Source organism: Emydura macquarii, unplaced genomic scaffold (assembly GCF_026122565.2).
Source record: "Emydura macquarii macquarii isolate MOO-44397 ecotype Brisbane River unplaced genomic scaffold, CSIRO-AGI_Emac_v2 contig_374, whole genome shotgun sequence".
NCBI lineage: Eukaryota > Metazoa > Chordata > Testudines > Chelidae > Emydura > Emydura macquarii.
The window spans coordinates 2,580,104-2,607,408 of record NW_027130511.1 but is presented as its reverse complement, the minus strand read 5'-3'; the positions used below and the strand labels follow the sequence as shown (position 1 = coordinate 2,607,408).

The following is a 27,305-nucleotide window of genomic DNA, read 5'->3' as shown; positions in this document are numbered from 1 at the left end:
TAGTCAAAAGTCCTATTAAAAATCAATGGGAGTCAAGTCTTCATGAGAGAGCTTCAGAAAGATTTTACCACTAGGACTATATGTTGGGATATGAAAAACTCATAGATTTTAAGGATAGAAGGGACCATTTGGTTGTCTAGTCTGACTTCCTATATGACACAGGCCAAAGAATTTCACTCAGTTACTCTGGTGTTGTGCCGAATAACTTGTGCTTGACTAAAGCATATCTTCCAGAAAGGCCTCCAGTCTTGATCTAAGACTTTCCTTGGTAGTTTTTCTGAATAGTTAATCATCCTCATTGTTAAAAATTGTGCCTTATTTCTAATTTGAATGTATCTGGTTTTTATTTCCAGCCATTAGTTCTTGTGATGCCTTTCTCCATTAGACAAAAGATCCCTTCAATACCCATTTTAGCTTTATAATACCTTTAATACCTATTTTCTCACCATCAAGTCACCTCTGAATCTTTTTATTAAACTAAACAGATTCAGTTCCTTAAATCTCTCTCTGCAAGGCATTTTTCCAGCTCTCAAATAATTTGTTGTTCGTCTCAGCATCCTCTCCAATTTTTCAACATCGTAGACAGCGTTGGCTTCAGCTCTGTTCAAATGACATTGGAATAAGAAATTAGTATTTGTGAAATGAAAAAAAAAATGACAACACTGTTTAGGGACACAAATATTTTCCCCAAACTTCCCAGCATGGATTACACAGTGAGTCAGGGAAAAATTACTAAAATCTGTACATCTTAAAGTGTACCTAACAGTGTAGCGTAAATTTCTTCTGCATAACAATATATAATAAATAATAACTCCTTTCACCCCAATAACTTTGCTCCTCTGATATCAGTGTGCTCTACAAACAATAATTTACTAAGCCTTTTAGCATTCCAGAGATGTAGATAAGTATTATCCCCACCTTACAGATGGAAAAACAGAGGCAGAATAATTAAGAGACTTTACCAAGGTCACACAGTGAATTAATGGACAAGGCAAACCCTGATTCCCAGTCCCTTGCTCTAATCACTAGACACATGTTCTTTAAGATACATTCTTCCAGGATGTTGACAAAATTTTCATATTTCCTGCTTGCAAAATGTGTTGCCTTACAAGTGCATTAAAATATGCCATTTATCAAACTGATGGTAAACTCATCTCAGGCAGGAGAAAGGAGATGCGATATTGTTGAAAATTTATTTGCCATGATTTCAAGTTTAAAATCTATTACATTTCTTAGTATACAAATCCATGTATTTGTATGTGGGTGTAAGAGATCATTAATGCTAGGCACACTGCTGTTAGACAAAGAGGCAGTCCACCTCATGTTAGCTTCTTTATTTCAAAGACTTAAGATACTTAAACTAAGATGGAAATGAAGTGTTTAAAAATCTCACACTGTGAACCACTGCTCATTGCCATTCTTTCTCCATTTCCAATGATGAAGGATTTTTTTAAAAGAACACTTGAAGATTTCAGCTGGGATGAAATAGCTGCCCTGAGTCTTGAAGGAATCTCAGGACAGCTGCTCTACCATCATCTCTGAAACTTTGGAGGTAGAGAGTCAGGAGACCATCAATCAGAGCTTGTGCACACAGGTGGGAGTCAGATATTGGGGCAAGGAAAATAAAAGTTGATGAGAAAAAGGTAGTTATTATAAATCATCAAAATCTACTGAACTGTCAGCATGAAGTTGACAGTGTATGGCTGCAATGATAACAACAAGCTCAATTGGGTTGTGTATGTGTAACCGAGAGAAGAATTTATCCCACTGTGTAAGAGCTTTACTGTATCTATGAAATTTGTTGCGGAACAGGTTTTAGCTTAGTGGAGTACACTTTAATAATGATAGTATTTTGCCTTTCTACAAGGGGATCCCAAAGCATTTCCCAAGCAATGGATCAGGCCTTTCAGCTACTCTATGAGGTAGGTCAGATTTGTTATCTACATTTTAGAGAGGGAGAAATGGAAGCACAGAGAAGTGAACTGATTTGTGCTAGGTTACTCAAGAAGAGCCGGGATAGAACCCACATCTCCTAACTCCCATCTCATACTTCCTTTCCCAAAGCTAGTCTAGAAGAATGTGCTTGTCTCCTCTCTCTGAAGACAGCAATTGAACCATTTTCAATGAAAATTTACCACATTTAATTAAAAAACTCATCCAGGAATAACCATATAATCAGAGCTGTGTGATCCTGGTTGGTGACATTTCACAGGGGTGGAAGAGGACCTTTCTTTTGATCTGATCCACGTGGGTTCAAAACTTCTGAATTTGTTTTTGAGATACCAAGGAACCTAAAAACTGAAAGTGAAACTCAATCAAAACAGCTGATTCACCTGATTTCAAAGAAAACTCCTAAATTAGCTCAGGATCTTTTAAGGGGCTTTAGCAAACTATGGCAAAGCTATTCCAAATGCATAATGAAATCTAAAACCAGACAAGTTTCCTATGGTTTTGTGTTTACCACTACTTCATCCATATTTTTAGTGCTGGATCTCAGTGGGAGCTTCTTGGTCTCAACTGTATCTTTGGCGGTTGCTTCTCAGACCAGGTCTGTGCATGGCAAGACCTCTTATCCACAATGAACTTCCACTCCAAGCCTCCAGATTCTCCATTTCCAGTGGTGGGATGGGATATGTGGTGGTTAACATTATCATAGTGGCTATAGCAGATAGTGCGTGGTAACTATAGAGGGTGGCTCCAAACACATAGAGGAATGTTGGTAGTCAGAACTGGTCAGCATTTTTTTCCTGATGAAAATTTTCCTGCTGAAACCTCTCATTTAGTCAAAACTGATTATTTTCAGGGGAAAGTATCAATTCTGATGAAAAACATTGATTTTCTGGCAAAAAATGTCAAAATGAAAACTTGTTTTCTATCACCATTTTGAAACAAAACAACTTTTTGTTTTGACATAAAATGTTGCTTCATTTCTTTGGTTTTAAAAACTGAAGACATGCTATCTCGAAATGTCAATTTAGAATGACAGTTTTTGATTTCTTTGGATTGAAAAGTCAAAGTTATTTGTTTTAACATTTCTGATATAAAGCTTTTTTGGAATTCTTTGTTTCACTGACTTTTTTTTTGATATTTTGACTCTGTTCCAAATCGGAACCGAAATTTTACTTGAAATTTTCAGCAGGGTGAAAATTCTGTTTTCTGAACAGCTCCAGCAGACGATATTATATGGTTTATGAGAGCCTCTTTATAGCCCTGGCTAAACATCACAGAGATGTGGTTTCAATTTTCAAGCACTGACAGTGTTGATGAAGTTAGAGAAAGGAAGTGGGAGTCAGGCAATGGGGGTTCTGTGCCCAGTTCTGCCTCAGACTTCCTGAGCCCGGTGTTCGGCAATTCACTTAACTTCTCTGTTCCTGGGTTTCCCCAGCTGTAAAATGGGAAATAATAATAATACTTCCCTCCCACAGGAGAGTGTTGTGAGGATGAGATGGAATGAGCTGTACAAGGACAAAGTATTATCCATTATGCAATATTACCAATTCCTGTTAATCTAGGTCAACCCATTTGCTCTCACAAAGTCTGTTGCAGTCCTGAGATCAATCTCTTCTGCTAGTAGTGCTTCCACAGTGCTGTCATTTTCCTTCCCTGAATGGAACTGCATTAGTTGCTGCAAGAGTTTTTAGAAACTGCTGATTTGTGGCAGTACCTGCTGCAAAGATGCATCACTAGCAATAAGCTCTTAAGTGACTGTCTCAAATGGACAGAAAAAGGCAACTCAGCCAGCAATCATGTTCCAGTGTCTGCACATCAGTCCTGAATATGCTTGTCCCTGCTCACTCCTAGACAGCATTCTGTGTTAGTAAGGCCCATTGAAGCATATAATGGAGTTCCTTCCATTAAGGTAGCTTCTCTTGTTCCAATGTATCTTTCAGGTTTCTTCTACTGATGGCATTTTCACAAATCCTTAATGGATAACACTGTGTTTACGTGGTCATTCAGAAGTACAAGGGGGATAAGATTCCTTCCTTCATGCTCCTCTGTGCAGCCTCCCCAGAATTTTGCTCCAGGTGCAAGGGGCATGTGGGGAAAGGAAGCAGTCCCTGCACCATTGCTATTTCCCCCAACACCTCACAAGCAAATGGGCAATTAAATGGTGGAGAAGGGTGACTCCACCTCCTGCAAAGCCCCAGATAGTGGAGCTGAGCCATCCTGAGAATGGGGGAGTCTGTTGTATCTATTAAGGTGCTGTAGAGCACAATGGGACCAGGGAAGGGATTGTGACCATCTGATTTACAATTCTTCCTTGGTGCTTCTCCTGAGGCAATGGCCCTTACACAGGATTGTACCCACAGACACAATCTAACCCCCTACAGCAGCAACTGAGGATTTCCTCTTAAATTAAGCGTCCTGGGGAGCATTCATTTTGGATGTAATAGACTATTTAAGGGTTTTTTTAAAGAAATATAGTAACTGATAATGGAGAGTATTTTAAATGCAATTTTCTAATGGATTTTTCCAAAGATTGCTATATAATCCTTAGTTACAGAATCAAAGAGTTGAGTCATAACGTAAGTAGCACATTGCTAAAACCAATAATAAATAAATTGGACTGAAAAAGCATAAGAAGTTCCAGTAAAAATTTCAAACTGCAACATTAATTATTGACAATCCATATATAGCTTTACATTTATTCACATCTTTGGAAAGGAAACTCTGACGCACAGCATGATTAAGGTATGAGCATTAAGATCTTAGGAGGAGGAATAAAATGCAAATAAACCAGAACAAGAAAATCAACGTTCTTCTCAACTTAACTCCTTCTATCTCAGAGACCCGGAGGAGTAAACCAGCCAGAACAAAGCACACACTTTGTCTATTTGGGGCCTGATTCTGTAAGCAGTTTGTTTACAGAAAACTTGCAGGATTGGCCCCTATTTCTGCTGAAAGCTTTGAGTGCTCTGTCTCAAATTTAAGAAAACATGTTGGGTTTCTTTCACCCACCATATATAGATTTTTCAATAGTTATTATCCTGTGTAAAGCCTCCAACTCATGGCTGTAGGAGACTGTCACCTTCTATTCTAATAAATCTCTCTCTTTTGGCCTCCCAAACTATAACTAGTAGAAGATTAAGGCCCAAACCTGCTCCCACTGAGGTCAGTGAGAACAAGATAAGCTAATTGTCTGTGCTTAACTTTATACACTGTGAGTAGTCCCATTGAAGTCAGTCTTTGCAGAACTGGGGACTTATTTTTAAACAAAATTATCTGTAGCCTCTCTTCAATTGGTTGCCCCAGTTGAAGACAAACTGAGGGAGGCTACGTAGGTATGGATACGTCCAGTGGAGCTCTAAGAATTATATTGATAGGATGGCCCTTGCAATGATTGTGGATGGAAAATGACCAAGGGGGAGACCAAAGACTTGATACATGGACTGGATATCAGCGGACCTTAGAGAGATCAGTTTACATGACAGCCAGGTGTATGATCGTGAGTTTTGGAAGAAGGCTATAGAAGTCACCGACTCCGAATAGGGAAGTGGCAAGAAAAGAGAAGACAACGACTAACTGTAGCCCCAATGAGTATCCTAAAATAGCCAAATTTGTTTAAGTGGTAAGGTTTGCATAATGTAAAGGAAGATTTTAGTCCAGAATCTCCAAAAGATTAGAGAGGTTCAGAATATGAATGCAGTTTGCCAAATTTTTGTTGTGTCTCCAGTTTTTGTTCAAATTACTGGTGTTTGCTTCCAGTTGGAAAAATAATTTGTAGTAAAAGATATCTCTCTCTATTCTTGTTACTTTCCCCCCCTAAAACATTGAGAATCTGTTTATTGAGATGTAATTACTATTTAATAAGATACTGTATAACTATTACACAATTACATGTCATAAGTATATATGAGTCAGACAGTTGATATTTAATTAGCAATGAATTATATTATTTAATCTAAAAATACATATTTCATTGAATTCTTTATGAAACTAAGGGTATTTCCTGACATAAAATTATGCAATAAAACAAATCAGCTAAATGGCTGATGGCACCTAAGAAATACAGTTTTAATAATCCACTGGTATTTGTAAATCATCTAATAATTTTCTTATTGGATTGTAATTAAATCAGTATTTGAGACACCAAGAAAGTCATGTAGCAAATCTTTCCTGATGTAACTTCATAAAGTCAGTGATGTTACACAACGGATAAGTTTGGTGCATATGGCCAGATCCTCATCTAGGGTAATCCACATGTTAACTGCCAGTGGCAAATAAGAATAGGTTTTGCTAAAACATCCTTTATGGAAACAGATAGGAAGATAGGTGAAATTTTGCTGTAGGATCTGAAGTGCTTTAAAACATAGCATGAGCCTATAGGAATTTGCCAGGACACACTGGTCACTTCTGATGAAGATCTCTGCCAGCTGTAGTTGTCTCAGATAAAAGTATAGGTAGCATAGCTTGTAACAGTTATGACTGTAGCAGAAAGCATGTCTTCTGATGGATCCTACACAGCTTTTCTGCATGTAAATTAATTGATACTTACATTTTAGGCTAATTACAGTCTATGAAAACACATTCCCAGGGCCAGTTTTGGCTGTACAAAAATGAGTGGTTCTTCATTCTGGTTTGCTGAACATAAACAATTGGCATTTCATCCCCCATCTCTTGCCTGCTACACTGACCATGTACACAGTCACAAAAAGAAATCATGGTAGGAAAATGTCTTTTCCTTCCATAACAGACATTGGCTTGAATTAAAAACCCATATCCTAGTATACCAAACTTTAGAGTGTTTGAAATGCAGATCAAATTCTGCAGCTCATGCTCATCTTGAATCAGTAATAAGTTTGGGCTGGTTTTCTGAGGGTGAGCCTTGTTTTGTCAGATGGATATTTGAACAGTCATATGCCAGCAGAAGCACTGACTGCTTTTAATTATGAGATGCAGAAAACACTTTAGTCTGATATGTGTTACTGTCTGACTGAAGAATGGAGAGGTTAAGGCATGTATCACTTGGAACTGGTAATGGGGAGCCTTCCACATCTGGGTTATCAGTTCAAATCTAGGTCAGGCTAGTTGTGACCAAAAGTCATTCCCATTTGACTCTTGGCACAGAGACAATTAGCTTGACCATGGACACTGATGTACCCACTTAAACTGAGGTGTTGTCTCCAGGTAAGAATTCATGCATATTGACAGGGCATTATTGGAGAGCTTGCACTGAATCTGGTCAGGCCATACCTGCTCTGTGGATAAACAGAGGACATCACTCCCTAGGGCTGTTAATTTGCCATCTTTCACCAGAACTAAATTAAGCCTCAATTCTTTAAAAAGTACAAAGTGAAATCCTGACTTCATTGAATTGAGCGGGAGTTTTGCTACGGATTTCACTGGGGCCACGATTTCAATCAGAGAATGAAGATGGAACCCATTGTTCTCTCATGGTCCTTTACAAGGCTGGGCAAACCAGTTCACATAGTATAAAATATAAGCAAACCAGGGAACTGCAATCTAGATGAAATCACTATAAAGTTGGTGCACGACTGGTTGAAAGAATATATTCAATGTTATCGATGGTTTGGTGTCAAACTGGGAGGGAATATCTTTCTAGTGGTTCTGACAAATGTGTGCCCTGGTCTGGTACTATTTTTATTAATGACTTGGATAATAGAGTGGAAAGCATGCTTATAAAATATGCAGATGACACCAAGCTAGGAGGGGTTGCATGCACTTTGGAATACAGGATCAGAATCCAAAATGACCTTGACAAATGGGAGAATTGGTCTGAATTAAACAAGATGACATTCCATAAAGACAAATGTAAAGCACTTCACTTAGGAAAGAAAAATCAAATGCACAACTAAAAATGAGGAATAACTGGTTTGGTGGTAATACCGCTGAAAATGATCTGGGGATTATAGAGCAACACAAATTGAATGAGAGTCAACAATATGATGCAATTGCAAAAAAGGCTACTATTTTTTCTGGGGTGTATTAACAGGAGTGCTGTATGAGAGACAAAAGGGTTAATTGTCCCACTCTATTTGGCACTGATGAGGCCTCACTTGAAGTCCTGTGTCCAGTTCTGGGTCCCACACTTTAGGAAAGATGTGGACAAGTTGGAGAGAGTCCAAAGGAGAGAAACAAAAATGATAAATGCTTTAGAAAACCTGACCTATGAGGAAAGGTTAAAAAAACTGGGCAAGTTTAGTCTTGAGAAAAGCAGACTGATGGGGACAGGATAACAGTCTTTAAATATGTTAAAGTGCTGATACAGAGGGGATGGTGGGCAATTTCTCTGCATGTCCACTGAAGGTAGGACAAGAAGAAATCGGCTTAATCTGCAGCAAAGGAGATTTAGGTTAGATATTACGAAAAGCTTTCTAACTTTAAGGGTAGTTAAGTTCTGGAATAGGCTTCCAAGGCAGGTTGTGGAATCTCCATCACCAGAGATTTTTAAGAACAGGTTGGACAAACTCCCATCATGGATGGTCTAGGTTTACTTGTTCCTGCCTCAGTGCAGAGGGCTGGATTTGATGAATTCTCAAGGTCCCCTCTAAGCCTCCATTTCTATGATTCTGTGATATAAGAACTAATCCAAACTTGTGCCCATATATTGAACTTTACCTGCACTAAACCATTTTTGAGGATTTGAAAAATGTGGGTTACCTTAAAAAATGCAAAAGATGCATTTCTTAATGTTTTGATAGAATCCAGCAAGAAGTGGTACCAAAGTGAAATGATGATTATCAGATGAAATACGGATCCTCTTGGCTTTGGACTTCCAACTGGGTCAAAATCAGGGGAAAATGGAAATACAGTCTCCAAAACAACAATTTTCAAAATCAGAAAATAATGGAAATATTATAAGAGGAAGCCTGCTTTCCTGACCAAAAAAGCTTTGTATCAGTTTGGATTTCAGGAGACTTCTCCTGAACAGAGCTATGTTTAGTCTTTTTTTCATGGAGTTTTGCACGATGTTTGTCAGTTTATTTCATGTAATTTTACTGTATTGGTAGAATGCTATTTTCACATCAGTGAGATGTAGAAATGCCTGTATTTTGTACCATATCCATATGGCATTATAGCTGATTCTTCCCCATTACACCGAGTGCTACTTTTTCTGCAACCCTACAGGAACATGCAACATGGGAAAGTGAAATAAACATGCAAAAATGATTTTTTGGGGAGCATGCTTTCAAAGTTTTTTTCAAAAAAGGTAAGTAACTTACCAAGATTTACTGCAAAAAATGGGTCCATTTTTGAGTTTCAAAGGCAAAAACATAGTTTTAATAGTTTTGCATTCTTTGCAAGTAATTTGCAGTCCTCTGGTCCTTCCTTAAATCTTTTGAGATTCATTCAGTGCTAATAAACAGTGCAGAGCTCCAGAAGTGCCCTTTAGAACAGTACTTTCCACATCATCCCTCTGGCACATAGATCTGAATGGCAATGGAGATGATTGTCCTCATCAGCTTTTAATACTCAAATTGGAGGGGAAAGTGTGTCCCCACTTCTCCTGCGATGTCAGAAGGCTGTATGTAATTGGTTGGAAGATGGTCCTTCCCCTTTTCTACACACTATCTCTCACCTGGGACCAAAGATGGCCCCACACTGTTCTTTCAATTTCACTTTTCTGACAGGAAAATGCAAATACTGTATAAACTTAAATAAATTTCATAGCATTTATTTACCCAAGATGCTTGGGAAATGTCTAGATACGACTGTCGCAGGTTGTATAGAAAACCCTAAGATGATGATAGATAGATAGATACATAGATAGATGATCACTTTGTTTTCTTTCCCTCATTTCTTCACTGCCTTTTCTCTTTTGATCCTTTTACCTCTTCGGCCCACACAATTCCCTTTTCCTCTCCTAGGGACCTGACCAGCCATCTCTTCTTTCCTGAACTGTATGGTTTTAGTGGTGGCGGTCGGGCACCTTCATTACCCTTCCTTGTCCCAGCCTGATCTCCACCTGAAGCTTGCTCACATATTTCCCTCCTGCTGATACAAAAGCCAGTATTTCCCAACCGTTCAGACAAACTGTACCAGGTCAGTAGACTAAGGCCTTATCTGAACTTGCCATTAACTGCTGGAAAATCCCTGGGGTCTCTACACAGAACAATGCTCCTTCTGGCAAGAAGAGGCAAAGTAGGTGCTGCTGTTAGTAGAGAGATTGCTGCACTCCAGTTACTCAGTGAGTCATTGAGGTAACTCATGTGCTTTGCTGGTTAGAATGTACCTGGAAGGGATGGCGGCTATTTTGGCTGGATTTAGGCACTGACTCCATCTTATGCAAACCAGGTAGTGGCCCCACAGGATGCTGGCATGTTGCCAATGTGATACAGAATGCAGGAAACTTTGAGTTTGTCCTGGCCTTAGAGCCTGCCAAATTTCTAATTTAATATGCATTCATCTTTGCTACATTCAGGAGAACGTGTAATAAAAATCGCCATATTAGTCATGAGCTGTCAACAGTGAAGAATTTCAATTACCATCTTACAGTGTCAGCTCACTCCAGAGAAGGAATATAGCATGACACATCGGAATAACAAACGTGTGACAGATCTATTTTAATTGCCTTTCTTATCCATACTTAACCTCTATCATTGTGGCAGGAAAGAGAAGGCGAGAAAGGAGGTAACCTTCTTTTATTTCAAACCAATGGAAGGGGTAGAGAAAAGGATAAGGAGTCAGCCAGCATCCATCAGTGTATGAAACTAAATTGGCAAGGGTGTCCATCTATGGAGACTGGCTATTGTGTCTCTGTCCCTATCAAAACAGTTGCATGTAATCAGCTGATTGACTATTCCTGCTGCTTGCCTATACATTATTCATCAGTTAAAAAGGACAGGCTGGGGTTTGTTTTTTTTTGTCTCAAAATGAATTTTGAATGGGGGCACAAGCTCTGTTGGTGATTTCCTTTCTCCACATGAGGGTGGCTCTGTTGCTCTTCTGTTTGTTATTTGATTGTTGGGTGGTGATGGGTTTCCCTACTCGGATCTGACACGCGAAGCTTTGCTATTCTCTTCGTCTTGTGGGATCTTAAGATTTCTTCTCTGGGAAAAAAATCATGTAGCTGTAGCTTTGTTTAATGTATTCAAAATTATTGACGACGTGCTTCATAGTTGCAGGCTACCCAGAGTGCTTTGCTGCAGCACAGCATGGATACCTGTGAATCTTCGACAGCAGTCACCTGCCCATACAAGATGTTGGTTTCAATTAATCGCTTTCCTGATTTCCTAGATTGCAGCAGTCATAATTAATTTCACATAACCCCTGGAAGGGCTGCATCTTGATGATTATGTTACTAGAAACCAGGTGATAAGAGCGAGCTGAGGTTTTTCAAGAACAAACAATTCATTGAGTGGGAGTTATAAAATCATAGATGATTAGGGTTGGAAGGAGGTAGGGACCTCAGGAGGTCATCTAGTCCAACCCCCTGCTCAACGTAGGACCAAACCCAACTAAATCAACCCAGCCAGGGCCTTGTCAAGCTGGGCCTTAAAAGCTTCTAAGGATGGAGATTCCACCACCTCCCTAGGTAACCCAGTTATTGCACCTTACAATTAATAATGGCATTAAAAGGTGTCAGAGGTGTCAGAACCTTAGATATTGGAGTTGATGAAGGTCCTAAATCATCTAATTCATGTTTGGATTCTAGGTGCTGGTTCCAGTCTATCTCAACTATAAATGAAACAAGAAACTGACCATATTGCTCAAGATGAGTGAAGTGTTATAAGTAAGCAAGTATACATGGTAAAAAAAAAAATAGACTGGAGCTTTGAATGGGAGTTATAGGCTCTCAGCACCTCTCCGGATCTGACTCATGGTTTCTATCTTGACAGTGTCCCTTTACAATTATCTAGATTTTTTCCATAAATATTCATGAGCAATTCTGATGAAAAGTGCCACGATTTCTCAGATGTGTTTACAGACCCTTCACCTGGTTCCTTAAAGAGGAGGCTGCCATGCACTCAGCAATGCAGTAATTATATTAATTAAGAAGGAATGGATGAGATGTGTCTAGGTATATGTATTTTCTTGATTTTAAGGAGAAATTCTTGTGGCTGCCTCACAGATTTTCTTACTTAAAACCTCACAGGACATCAGTGGACATTTTTAATTCTAATTTGTTTTTGATAAGGTCTGAAACAGATGAGGCTCAGTTCATTTTTTTCATTTCAAAATATGGACATACGAACATAAGCACACGTGGCTCATTTCTACTGGAAAGTATAATAATTTGGGGATACCTGTTTGGAATGTGGGAAGAGCAATGTACTCCCTTCAGAAAACATGGAAGAAAGAAACAATGATACCCTGTACTTTTCAAAGTGAATTACAAACATGAACTAATAAATCCTCACAACACTTTAAGTAGCTAAGGCCCAGATCTTGCAATGAGATCCAAGTGGTCTCACAGAAGGACTGTAGCCTATTTTCTTTTATCCTCATATAGGGAAACCAAGGCAGAGATTAAGTGACTTGCTCTAACTATGAAGAGCCAGATTTAGAATTCAACAGTGCCTGATTACAATCCTGTGTTCAAGCCATTGGCCACTCTGCCTTTGTAAATAAACAATACTGGGGACTGGCAAGTGTATTTTATAGGCAAAATGTGGCTCAGAGATAAATTATAATATTTACAGCTATGTTAAATGTATTTTCTAATACAAAGATCAGAAAAGGTGGAAGAAATCCCCTCCTCTCACATGGCGAGCAAGTCATATTTCAGATATAAATGTCACACCTGTACACAATTCCGAGCGCAAGAGCTTTGAGGGATGGCCATACTGATCCTTCTCATTCAAAATTGCAACCTGCAGCCACATGAACACGAGTGGAATTCTCATCAATCCACCCAAGGCTTGAGTCTATTTAGAAAGGAAAGCCCAGTGTAGGTATGAGTGGCAGTCAGATGTTGTCCTGTAGTGGCTGGTCCACAGAGACGATACAGGACCTTCTGCTACTAGAAGTTAAGGGAGATCTCCTTTAGCTCAAGACCTGCGCTTTTATCTCTGCAAGGTATGGGGCTAAACTGGTGGGGGAATCACAGAGCTCATTGCATGCTGCTAAGCTGCTGGGGACGTGCTGCTATACAAGCAGTGTTACAGTCCCCTCCAGCTGCCCACAGTCCCAGGGGCATTGGTGAAGACTGAAAATACTCAGGACTAGAGATGGCAGAGGTGAGAGAGATATTTTCCACCAAAAATTTAGAAAGAATTGAAAACAATGGTTTTGTTCAATTTTTTTAATGGAACTTGATGTTTGAAAACCTTTAATTTTGTTTCATTTGGGAGTGGGGGGAGTACAACCCCAGTATTTCCCCTCTCCTGCCCCTCCCCTTTTCCATTAACATTTTTGTTTCCTTTGATTGAAATACTTGAAATTTTCCCTGGAAAATAAAAACATTAATGACAAAATTTGTTTCCTTCAAAAACTGTTCTTTGTAAAAACAAGCAAACAAACAGCTCTTCCAGCAAAACATTTCAACTAGATCTACTGGGGACTGATTTCCAAAGCTCAGGACAGTCCTAGCCAAACCAGAATGGTGGGCAGCTATCAAATCCTAGTGCTAGCTCCCTGTGATTAGATAACAGTGACGTCTGGTGTCGGCGGTACATACATTTGTTGCAACAGTACAAGAGGCTGATGATTTGGTAGGCAATGCATTTCAGCACTGAGCCAAAGCCCTAGAATGATGCTGAGATTACAGAGCTACCTCTGAGGCATGTCTTTAAAGTGAGATGGATTTTCAGTTCTTGTCTATAATTCTTTTTTGAAGGCAAGGGCTGCTGGTGTTGAGACGACGACATCTGTGGCAGAAGCCATGGAAGCAACACCAGGAGGACTGACCAGCATGAGGCTGGGCTGTTGAGGGGTGGGCTGGGAAAGGTTATTTGAACTAGTGCCATTATGGACACACCAGCACAGTCTGCTCAACGGTATTTTGCACCATGAATTCACCAAACTGTATCAAGAAGAACCTCGTGGACAAGGTGTTTGCCAACCCGGTTGCAACAAGGCATGCTCTGGGATTCTCATGCAGGTAGGGCCTTTGTTCTTAGCCCGTTTCACTTTTTGGATTTCGAAGCCAGAAGGGAACATTATTAGATCATCTAGTCTGCCCTCTTGTATATCATAGGCCATAGAATTTCACTCAGTTACCACTTTATTGTGTCCAATAACTTGTGTTTGGCTAAAAGTGTATCTTCCAGAAAAGCATCTATTCTTGATTTGAAAACTTCAAGACATGGAGAATCCAACACTTCCCTTGGTCATTTTCTCTAATGGTTAATCATCCTCACTGTTAAAAACGTGACCTTATTTTTTATTTGAATTTGTCTGGCTTTAACTTCTAGCCATTGATTCTTGTTATGCTTTTCTTTTCTAGATTAAAGAGTCCTTTAGTAACTGGTATTTTCTCCCTGTGATGATACTAAGGCCACGTCTACATGACAGCTGTACTGATGTAGGTGCACAGCTGTAAGATTGCTTGTGTAGCCACTCTATGCCGATGGGAGAGCTCTTTCCCATTGGCATAGGACTGTCTACATTGGCGCTTCTGTCAGCGTAACTTATTTTGCTCAGGGGTGGTTTTTTTCATACCTCTGAATGACATAAGCTATACTGACAAAAGTGGTGGTGTAGACAAGCCCTTATACATGGTGATCAAGTCACCTCTTGATCTCCTTTGATACGGTAATCAGACTGAGCTCCTAAAATATCTCACTGTAAGGCCCTTGAATCATTTTTGTAGCTCTTCTCTGCACCTTCTCCAATTTTTCAAGGCCTTTTTAAAAAGGTGGACTCCAGAACTGATTGGACTATTTCAGTATCAGTCTCCTCAGTGCCATATACATAGGTATTTCTTGATCTAATTGAACTTGGAACCTTACCAACTCCCCATTCAGACAATGAAGACTTGCCATTGACTAAGATGAACAATGAATCATGCCTCTGGTTTTCCCATCCAAAGTAAAACCTTGATCCATCCCTTACCTTTGGAGCAGTTGAGATATGATTTGAGATCCAAACAATGTGGCTCCATCCCATCTCTAGGTTTCATTACAATAATAATAATAATAATAAAAATAATAATTAGAGTTGTCAGATGATTAAAGTATTAATTGCAACATTAAAAAGTTGCAATTAATCGCAGTTTTAATTGCACTGTTAAACATTTATTTAAATCTTTTTGGTGTTGAAGGGGAAGAGTGTGTGTGTGTGTGTGTTGCGGGAGTGCTGTCTCTTTAGGCAGAGTGCTCAGGAGCCTGAAGGCTTTTTCAGCCAGCAGTAGCTGCTGTTGGCAGCACTCATTCCTGAACCAGCTGAAGCAGCAGACAGGCTCCCCCTGTTTCCCGACCCCAGCTCAGCAGTGACCGGATATACAGGGAAGGGAACATCCAACATCAGCCCCTACCCTCAGCTGTGACCAGTAGACAGGAGCCAGACTTCTGGTCTGGAACAGCTTGGCCAGAGGTGGCTCTCTGGTGGGAGGTGGGAGGAAGGCAGGAGCAGTAGTGGAGCAGGGCAGCAGGAGGAGGGGCATCCTTGCCCCAGAGGCATTCAGCGGTACCCCTTGAGCACAGCACTCTGGTGTGCGATTAACACTCATTAAAAAAATAACATGTTAATTTGTTTTGAGTTAATCGCATGCATTAACTGTGATTAATTGACAGTCCTAATTATTATTTTATATTACAAATATTTGCACTTTAATAAAGATAGTGCAATCTACATGTCGACGCCTTAAGGGGCATATAAATGTTTAGCATATCTGGCACGTAAATATCTTGCAACGCCCACTACAATAGCGCCATGCAAACGGCTGTTCTTACTTTCAGGTGCCATTGTAAATAAGAAGCGGGCAGCATTATCTTCCATAAATGTAAACAAACTTGTTTGTCTAGCGATTGATTGAACAAGAAGTAGGACTGAATGGACTTGTAGGCTCTAAAGTTTTACATTGTTTTGTTTTTGAGAGCGTTATGAAAAAAAAAGCTACATTTGTAAGCTGCACTTTCACCATAAAGATATTGCACTACAGTACTTGTATGAGGTGAACTGAAACATACTATATCTTTTATCTTTTTTGCAGTGCAAATATTTATAATAAAAATAACAATAATATAAAGTGAGAACTGTACACTTTGTATTCTGTGTTGTAATTGAACTCAATATATTTGAAAATGTAGAATAACATCCAAAAATATTTATAATAAATTTAAATTGGTATTCTATTATTATTTAACAGTGAGATTAAAACTGCAATTAATCGCAACTAATTTTTTAATCTATTTGATTTGTTTGCATTAATCACTTGAGTTAACTGCGATTAATCAATAGCCATAATGAATAATAAAATCCAAAAGAAAAAGTGTGTTCCCATTTGTAAACCTTGTCAGGATTTCAAACTAAACTAAGTTGTGTGTCCCTGTAATAAAGAACATTTTTGTAGACATTTTTGTTCTTGCTGAATGATTAAATCCAGGAAACTAAATTAGGCAGATCCTGACAAGTTAATCAAGCCTATAAAGGAGCATTAGAATTAACTGTGCTCATTTAGTCTGAAAGAGAAGTGATCATAGAATTGATAGAATCCATAAAAGAAGCCCGAACCAAATTTATTAACCATTTAACAACTTTCTCTAGCTAAATGAAAATGTAAATAATGCTATACAATTATTGCTGCTTTTGGTTTTTTTTAAGAGAATATCACAAACTAGAATAGATGACAAAGTATGAAAGAAACATACAATAAAAAACTGGCTTCAGTATATTAAATACTTCTTTGCATACGCCCTTGAAATGTAGAAAATATTATACAGTAGTTAGAATGATTAACATTAATTCATGGGAATAGAACTTAGAAAGCAAATAACACTCTAAGACAACTGCACTTGCCAGAATAGTATATAGATCCTGGATAGTTTGTGGCTCACCAGACAGAAACTAAGTTCAAGCCAAATGGACGATAAAATATGTGGTGGGTGACCTGGTGCTGTATTATTCTTTAGTGTGACATTTGCTGACTCTAATGGGGAAAGAGCCTTTACTAGAGTTCAAATTGTTAAAGTGGTTCTGCTCTGAAAAGTGACTGAAAAAATGGCATCTTCTTATTCACCAGATCTGCTCATTATGTGTATTCAGAGGCAGATCTTGGGGGAACTACAGTGGAAGCATAGGTTTCCTCCTTATGAGACTAGAGTGTGTATATCACCCCATGATGATATACCTACATATTTAAGTCTATTATTTCCATGGTTACTGCAACATTGTTGCCTCTTGATAACTTCTCTCTTTTCCTTCAAAAACAGCCTATGTTTGTGTGCTTGGTTTCCATTTAGACTGAAAGCTCTATAGGGCAGAGAGCAAGCCTTCCCCCATTGGTTTGTACTGCACTAAGCATGCTACTGGCACTTAAACAATAAATAGCAATAAAAAATCAAAAGAGGGACTATCTTAGAGATGTTATACATCAGATACCTCTGGATCCAGCAATTAGATAGAGATCCCAGAATGAAAGGAATGTATTATTATTAATTATTTTTTGTATCTACTCAACCATATTGGAGCCCCATTGTGCTAGGCAGCTAACAAGAGACAGCCCCTGCCCTGGAGAGCTTACAAGCCACATAGACAAGAGATACAGAAGGTGGAAGAAAGGAACTATTATTATCGCCATTTTACAGGGGGCAAACTGAGGCACAGAGACATTAAGCAATTTGCCTAAGATCACACAGGGCCTTTGGCAGAGCTGGATGTGAAGTCAGACCTCCTGAATCCCCAGCCAGCATATTATTCACAAAAGCATCCATTCCTCTTATAGAACAGTAGAGGGTTTTCTTAGATCTCAAGGTAATATAGAGAGCGTTTAGATTAGTATTGTACAAACCCACGAGATTTCACAGCATAGGAGGCTAACAAAGAGAAGGCAAATGCATCTCAGACAGGAAAGCTACAGAATTACGAAGTCACATGTTTCCAAAGAAAAGTGTAGTATTATTTAAATAAAGATGTAGGCAAACCTGGAAAACATCTGGGGACTTAGAATATCAGCAATGCAGGAGTTGCTCAAAGCTAGAAGCAAAATGAAGCAGAAGAGAGGATGACAATCCTGGAGAGAGATGATTATTGAGTCTGTAGAGAGAAAGAGCATAAATATTTTGACTGACACAGTTTGAACAGAAGTTAAGGACATTAAAATGAGTCAGATTATGTTTCTCCTGAAATCTCCAGAGCAATTAGATAAAAGACAGGATCAGGATATGAGTTTACAGATAAAACACATCAGAAGGAAGGCCCAGGACTTTGGTCATAGGATTTTAATTACTCGGATATTGATTTAGATAACAACTATGCAAGACCTAAGGAGGATGCATGTCTGAAGAAACAGTATTAAGGATTGCTTTCTTACAGAAATTTGTTGAAGGCTACCTGATCTGATGCAATTTGGAACTATGCAAAATAACATGCGATGAATGATACATAAATGCAAGATATTAAGTTACCAACTTTCTTCATAAACCTTACATACATCAGATCCTGAAATTTTTATTCAGTCAGAGACCTCCACCCTTATTCACCACGGTCAATAACTTGCTCCACAAGTAATCTCCTTGATTTAAATGGAACGACTGGCAGAGTAAAATACTGCTCAATGTGAATAAAGATATCAGAACACGACCTTCAGCTTTTACTCCATATTCAGGCAAAACTCCCATTGATCTGTGCCTGAGTAAGGACTGAGTAAAGTGTTGAAGATTTGACACTTAATATATAGGTTATGTGTCACTGTATATATATAGCATCCACACATATATAGACACTTCACCCACCGCTGAAATGCTTTCAGCTCAGAGATGGAAGGCAGTTGCTGTTCTGTGGTGGTGAAAATTCATTCCTCCTTTAACTCCATTTCACTGAGAGAAATCCCGCTCTGACATGACCCATCATTGCTAAATAGCAAAGTCCTGTAGGTACTTGTCTTCAGTGAAGTTAAATTTGGCCTGAAGTGAAAAAAGAACCCTGTATTCAATTATATAATCACAAGGGGAATTTTAGGCAGGTAAAAATATAATCCATAAAACTGGCGTTTGGCCAGAACAAATGTGTAAGTACAAGTCCTAATGCTTGAAACCTCATCCTATCAACTAAGTTTATCCAGTCCAGGAAGAGAAACATATCATGTTACCTACGTGTCCAATCAAAGCATTTTGAATTTCAAATACTGTGTTTTCTCAAACCGCTCCAGAAACAGGCCATGGACCGTGAAATGTTCATTCATACGTTAATAGGTGACTGGAGTGCATTTTAGGTTTGAGGGAGAAAAGCCAGGTCAAAGGGTGGGGAAGCTGAACCAAATAAGCAAATTTTGAAAAGGGATTTGAAAGAGGAGAGTGAAGCTGAGTGGTGCACAAGATCAGGGATGGCATGGGAGGTGAGTGGAAAGAAAGTGCACAGCACCTCTTATGTGAGTGAAATGGGAGCTAAGGGGATCTGAGCTGGGTGTGAGGGGGGACTAGCAGGGGAGAAGGGAGATGTAGTCGGGAGCTGAGATGCTGCTATTATTTTCAGTATATATACAGGACATTATTTTACCACCATGTGTGTTTCCTTCCTAATTTAGGCCCAGATAGTGTGCCCTGCATGTGGGAGGCGGCCTGGTGGAAGGAAAATTCTGGAAGTTTCCTCTAAATTCTTTCATCTTAGGTGCAGGGCTTTCTTTCCCCTGGGTAAGAAGCAGAGCATCTAGCCCTCAAACATCACAGAATTTGAGGATCCAGCAGAGACCTTGTGCCATTTGAATGGTTTATTGGTGGACCCCTACTGCTCTCCCTGACAGTGTGGCTACTTCTCCCACTGGCAAATGCCCCTAACATCCCATATGAAACATTCTACAGTGCGGAGGAGAGCTATGGCAAAGAGAATACAGCCTGGAGCTTTTCAGTAAAGTTCCAGGGATCATTGCACATCAGTACCAGCTCTTTATACCAGCTCCACAGTCATAGAGTCTTGAATCCAAAGAGGGTGCTGTGCAGGGTCTGGGATGTTGTAAGGGAGGGATGATGCTGTGGACGGGCCTGAACCTCACCCATCTATTCAGGAGAAATGAGATCCAGAGGGTAGCCTCAATGTCCTGACCTGAGGGAGTGGAAACCCCATTGTCTAATAATTTATTCACTTTAAAAATATTTTTTATTAGGAAAAATGATGTGGTGTGTGAAAGATCGCTGGGCCAGATCCCGAATGGACATAAATCAACCTAGCTCTATTACAGTCAATGGTGCTCTACCAACTCACCCCAGCTGAGGCTCTGGCAGAGAGTATGCCTATAAATGTCAGGGGAGAGACTGGTTAGACCCAGTGGACTGGGGGAGCCTCCTATTTGTGACAAGTTCGTGTGTCGAATTGAGAAGCGAGAGATATCAGGACAGCCAACCAAACACAAATCTCTGACCTCTCTTTAACTGGTGCTCCCGTCTGATGAGCTCATTAAGAGAAAAACTGTTAACAGTCGCTTCATGTTGGCAGAAGACTAGCGTGCAGTGCATGTTGTCATCTCAACAGGAGATCAAGAGAAATCCAGCTCTGACATGACCTATCATTGCTAAATAGCAAATTCCTGTAGTTACTTGTGTTACGCAAAACGGCTTGAGGCACATTAAAAGGCTCCTTCTGAACAGCGAGCTCATTATTTTTATTATTTATTTAATTAATTCTTCAAATTCGTAGGCAGGCTGCAGTACAGCCTGGCTCTCTGTGTTTTCCTGCCAGCCACCTAATGAATATGGATATTGTTTGTACCGCTCTTTTGGGGCGATGGGCCAAGTCCTGCTGGCTATGCTTCCCCTTGACTTCACAAAATTTCCAGCAATTAGGGCTCAGTCTTGTGAGGTGTTGAGAGCCCTTACCTCTCATTGACTACAGGGGACTTGGCACCACTTGGTAGTACTCAACACCCTGCCGGAGAGGCCTGTGATGCGAATGGAAACCTTCAGAAAGTCTTGGCATGGAATAGATCCAGGATAGTCAGTTTTCCAGCTCTCCGCACACTTTGATTTCTGCTCCTAAATGAAAACTAGGAAAACACTCCAATTAAACACAATTTCTTTCCCTCAATGGGCAAATCAACAGCAAACAAACATACTGGGTTTTAGTGTGGGTTTTTTTTGGCTTTTTTTAAATGATAGATATAAAAATTTGGATGAAGAATCTTAGATGGGGAAGAAATAGTGAAATTTTACAGGTGGGGAAGGGCTGAAGAGCTCAAAAATTGGTTACAGAAGCCTTAAATCTCCTGGTTGCCTATTCAAATTCATCCCACCTCAGTAGCAACCAATTGTGTTACTATTTGATTGCCTTTTGGTGGTCAGGGTGAAATGATGTTTATAGGCCTCACTCCAGTTCCGAGGAGGCAAGTGTCCTCCTCACTACCGTTGTCACTAACTGGCAGCCTTGAAGGCAGTCTCAGCAGAGAACCAAATGCTTGAACAAAATGGGAACTGAGCTTGCATCATATTCCTAGCTAACAAATCATACTTTCACCTAGAGTCTCTTGAGGCCAAGGGTGCACATACTGTGGAGGGACAGTATAGGGGAAAATTGTATTGCCACTGCTCATACGTTATTCTAGGTAGAGGACATAATATCACATGAGATATCAGCCCAGTACCCTTCACCAGCACTCCAATTCATTAATTAAGGAAAGCAAGAGAGCTGAAATACAGATCCTCCTTCTGCAAAAGCTTAGGATTGTACCAGGTGAATTAGAGGAAAATCTTTTGAGTTTTTAGCAGTGAAGAGCCGATGATGCACAATTAAGCAGTTCTGATTCCATCCAGTAGGGGCAAATGGTTCGCATACATACTACTAAGTCGCACATTACAGTACATTAGATGCAGACTGACACTTTGTCCTTGGGAAGTGCAGAGTCTGCAGACACCAACCAGTCACTCTCCTTTCACATTCCACGTTTCACAATGGACATATGTGTTGGTCCCTAATTTGACAGGACAGGAGTGTAATGTATTGAAGACCTAACATTGATTTGATATTTGCATTGGTGATTTATGCCTATGCTGGACTGCCCTAACAAGGTTGTATACCGCTATTGGATACCTGTACAAACTGATGGGAAAGCTCAGATTAAACATGATGGTTTCTTTAGGACCTGATATTAGCTTTCCTGAATGATACTGTAAGTAATACAGTATCTAAGGGTCTTAAAGTGGTCTTTTTAGGGCTAGAGCACATGAGGTCATACAGTTAAAAACTAGGTGGCAGTGTATGAGTGCACTTATCTCACACCTCTGTAGACATGTGATTTGCTGATTGCAGTTTTTGCTCATTACTAAATGATGCCATACTCTACCACAGTTCATCAGGGTGGGCAATACTTGTTGCTCTGGAAGGGCCCAGAATTAAAATAGAAGGGGAGGCTGCTAGTCAGAAGTGAGGTGCTTTGGCTGAGCGGTGTGTGCATAATGGCATGCAGTAATTTATCCATGTCCAGGGCCATAAGAACAGGGTTTATGGAGGATGAGAATGGATTTCATGTCAGGCAGAGGTGTGTGTGTGTGTGTGTGTGTGGGATCAGACTGAAATAGCAGGGAGTGATAAAGGTGAGGACTGAGGTGCACTGCACCAGGGCCCAGATGGTTCTGACACTTTGGACTGAGTAAACTGGTAGAGCAGTTGGGTACAGGGAACAGGAGAGTGAAATCTGCCCTCATGATGCCTGGCATCAGCACTTCTCTTTCATGAGCACTTAGTATCACTTGCAGGTTAAAAAAAGAGAAATAAATAACATTTAGTCCTGTGTGGTGTGGACTTTCCTTTAACCTGTCTCAAGAGTGTGCACAAATCAAAGGCTCCTTACATGGTTGCCTCCCAAATTCCAGATGGTCTTGTGCGCTGTGAATTATTTTTATGATTGTTGGCATTCCTACAGAAATACCTTAAAAGAGCTTTAGCCAGGAATAAAGAAATGGCGTACATGGATATTTATATACAGAAAAGTATTTTATTTTAAGCATCTTAATCTATGAGCTAATAGCATGCAGTAATTTATCAGATCTGACATGCTGCCTTTTTGTATCATCACTTCCTAGGCAGAATCTGATCTAATATAATATAAAGTAGGAGCAGCTTTAAAATACTTTGCTTTGACATTTTACTTCATACTGAGATCATGTGATAGGAAATTTTATTTTAACAGCACAGAATACAAGAGAGAATGGTTTCATAAAGTCTCTAGTAACCAAGGAGCTTCCAGGCACATTACAAAACAAGAAGTTAGTTATGGAAACACAGCAGCTGGGTGAGATGAACAGCAAAAGCATGTGCATAAAGCTGCCTTGGACATTAGAATCTGACTTAGTGAGAGAGGAAAGCAGATTGTTGGCGTGTGGCTGTAGGTACTAGATGTCCACAGCATTCTTTATTCAAACACAAGCACAAAAATGAAACAGCTCCATCATTTTGCTTCCTTAAGATTCCTTCTAGTGTTCTCAGTGTGTAATAGATTTACTCACCCTATTTTTATTCAATTATTAGGCCCAGGGGCCTCAGTCAGAGAGAAAATCTCTTTTTGACAAAGATTTTACATACCCATCCCTTCTATTAGGGGCTGAGACATCACAGTCCATTGCTTTAATAGATTTTAAAGGTGAAAAAGGACAATATGGTTATCTAATGTGACCTACATGCAAGCCAGAAAATTTCACCAAATCCATAACTTCTGGATGAGCTAGAAAATATATTTTAGAAAGACATCCAATCATTATTTAGAGACCTTAAATGACAGAGAATCTACCATATCCCCAGATAAGTTGTTCCAATGGTTAATTGCCCTCTTTCTAAAAAATGTGCATCTTATTTGTAGTCTGAATTTGCCTACCTCCAGCTTCCGGCCACTGGATCTTATTATGCTTTTTTGCAGGGGGGGGGGGGGAGGTAAATTAAAGAGTTTCTATCAGAAATCTATAGATACTTGTAGGCCTTGATCCAGCCAACTCTTAATCTTCTCTTTGCTAAATAGACCAAACTTCTTTAGACTCTTGCTGTAAGGCAGATTTAGACTTCCCAAGAGAAGAAAAACAGAGCAGGGCAGATTTGATACTCTTGATATTTCTAAGGTAAAAATACAAGCAGGTCAAAAAGCTGTGTATTTAAAAAAAAATTCCAGGATTTCTTTATCCATCTTAAATAGGCAAAATAGGCCTTTGTAGGTTACCTTTCAATCCCACTTAAAACTCTGAGTAGGAGCTTTAGTGGAGCATAAATCTTTGTTCAAACCCTCTGTATTGGGATGAACTTAATCTGCAATGAATTAACTCAAAACACTCCATCCAGTCCAGACAAGATATGATATTTTCAATGCCTCCCCTCTCATATAAAGCATCCGAGGGGATTTTAAAAACATAATCCATATAGAAAGAGGCTTGTTAAAACCTTTGTTCTGACATGACAGAAAGGCTGGTCATGATACCTGAGATTGCTAATATCATATTAAAACAAAACCATTGTTCTTTTCTATACAGGATAGCTTGCAGCATTTGATTTTGTTTGCATAAAAACACATCAGAGTGCCCTGGCAGTTATAATAAAACATATTGCTTTTAATTTCAAAATACACAAAGGCAATAGCAACAGCAAAAGGCCCTAAGCCTGCGGATCCCACCTGGTCATTAACATGTACATCACGGTCTTAAGAACGAGCAATGAAAAATGTTTCATTAAATGTAATTCTAATTAAGTGTTTTTGGGATAATTAAAATCATCAATTAGATTTGTTTTCAAGCTTCTGGTTGCCTGGGAAAAACTGAGCTGTTTTTTTATTTTTAAATGCTGTGAAAGGCAAAAGGGAAGCAGAATTGAGAGATAAGATCAAATGTTCCCATTGCTTAACCTATAAAAACAAACAAGAACTATTGATGATTTTGTGTGTGGTATTGGAACAGTGATTTACAGCTCGACAGACAGAGTAATGACCATATACAAAAAAGTCTCTCTCCTACTCCTTTTTCAAAGCAGGCTTGTCAAGTTGCACCCTGCTCACAATTAGCCTTGGTCTTATGCAGAATTCAGAATCTGCTGCTGTGCGCACACTGTGGTCTGTCAAAACCCACAGCCCTTCCCTATCGCATCTTTTACCACTGGCTTCCCTGTTGAAGTTTCTTCACATTGGTTTTCCTGTAGCAGTCTGGGGTCCTAGAGTAATGTGAGGGAGACGCTGCTTTTGCAGGCTTATTAGAGACAGGTACTGAAACAAAGAATCCTGACACAGGAAGCACCATGTACATACATTGTGTAGCTGGATACTGTGAGCACAGGGCCAAAATCTGCTCTGTTAATAGGTGGTACCCAGTGGAATTAGGTCTATAATACACAAGGACCCAGAGCTACACAAGCTTGTAAAATCATCTCCTGACTCCTAATCTCCTAAAAAATCTAGCATGCTTATATAATGAACTGTGGCCACATACAGACATCATGGTCATTAGTGGGGACTGAACTCAGACTCAAAACACAGACAGACCCGTACCACTTAAGCTAAAGTAGAATTCCTTTTAGCTGTACTTGGCAGATTGCTATAGATCCTGGAGATAGGTGCTAGCAGTTGATAATCACACACATTAAACCACTGTATTTCACTTAATCGTAAAATTATATCAATCATCCATTTCAACTGGACCCTCCTCAAAGTGCCAAATTTCTAGTCCTCAATGGTGGGTGGTAACCTCCACCACCTGTCTACCCCGCCCCTTTCCTAACTGCTAAACTCTGACTCTCCCATTACCAGCATCTTCTCCCTCAGCTGCTCAAACTCCCTCTTTGTTCTTTTCCCAGGAAGAACCGTCCAACGAGCAGCCTTGCCTTCCTCCTGCATTGCTTCGTGCTCCCTCTACCAGCCGCCAAAATTACAGCTGTGGGCGATAGGCAACTTCTTTTTTACGCATATCCACAAATGTCATTGCTATTTGTTCCACATCTCTTTGTGGCTCTGGACACGTCATAGTTCCCCAAATGAACATTTCTGCTTTGAAATCACAGGAAATTGGAGATTTTTCATGTTTATACTCTGCAACCTGATTTTTACTGGAAATAAAAGTACTGAATTTTAATATTCTGAAAATTCTGCATTTTGTCAATCAGAAACAAGACCATTTTTTGAGTGAAAACCCATAAAATGCGAGGCTGTTTCCCCACAAAAGAGTCATAATTGAAAATTCAACATCAAATGTAAAGCACATTTAAAAAAAATTTAGTTTTAATTTTTCACATGCTTCTATTCAAACCTTCCAGCTATTTCTTTCCCCTTCCCTTCCCTTCATCCCACAGCAGGTGCAAGCAGAGACCTAGCAAATCTCCCATTGTCTGTTTATCTCTGTTTATCTACCCCATTACCTGGCCTTCATCAGTGTAGGTTTTGCACTTGAACTTGAAGTAGAAGATAAAGAATGTCTGAGCCAGTTCTCAATCCATTCTCTGCAGAGCTTCTCTGTGTAGGAATAAATTATTCTTTGAGGTTTGTATACGCTTAAAGCAGAATGTTAACATTAGTAACAGCTGCCAAATTGACGTCTTGAGGACTGAAACCTTTCATTTGTACAGCATGGGTAGTGGAAGAACCAGGTATCCCCATCCCCATGTGCTTCCACCCTGGCTTAGAAGAATCAATTCTTGGGGGTGAGAGGAGAGTTCAGGGTTACACTTTGTATGAAGGTTCCATTTATAAATGGTTTATAAACAGCTAAAGCATTGTTATAAGCATGTTATAGACATGAATAGTTTGCATTTTACATAGTAATAAGCATATCATTAAAATCATTATAGATGCTTATAAGCCATGGCTATGAGGAACCTATCGGCCTATTGAATTCTATAACAGCTGATTAACCTTTTATAAAAACATCTGTTAATCCTCTATTATCCCTTTATAAATGGAAGCTTCATATAAAATGTGACCCAGTTCAATCATCATGTCCCTTTTAGTCCTGGTCATCTCTGTGTTTCTATGATATAGCCAGTAATTATCAACCCAACTTGTTTCATATTGGTTGATTAACAGCTGTCAGATGGGAATGACTTTTGATTGCTACCATCTGGCAGCAGATCTGAACTTCTCCATGGTAGCTCCAGAGGTCAAAGCAACTACAGGGGATCTTGGTATACATTACACTACTGTGATTAACTATTCTGCCAGAGACAGTAGTTATTGCTTTGCTGGGTGCCATGAATTTATTAAAATGTTCTGACATAATATGCTATGCCTGAAAGAATCATCACTTCAGCAGTTTGCTATGAAGTTAGTTTGTGTTATTCCAAATGGCTACAAATGG

At 39.5% G+C, this 27,305-nt stretch overlaps 1 long non-coding RNA gene across 1 annotated transcript; it reads right to left on the bottom strand.

Annotated features, from left to right (window-relative positions):
* Positions 1-420: 420 nt before the first annotated feature.
* LOC137142520 (uncharacterized) lies at positions 421-26,444 on the bottom strand. Its single transcript, XR_010916956.1, has 4 exons — positions 26,371-26,444; positions 18,798-18,968; positions 17,988-18,099; positions 421-600 (listed from the first exon to the last, which is right to left on the bottom strand). It is a non-coding gene; the product is annotated as an uncharacterized lncRNA (long non-coding RNA).
* Between the last annotated feature and the right edge of the window lie 861 nt (positions 26,445-27,305).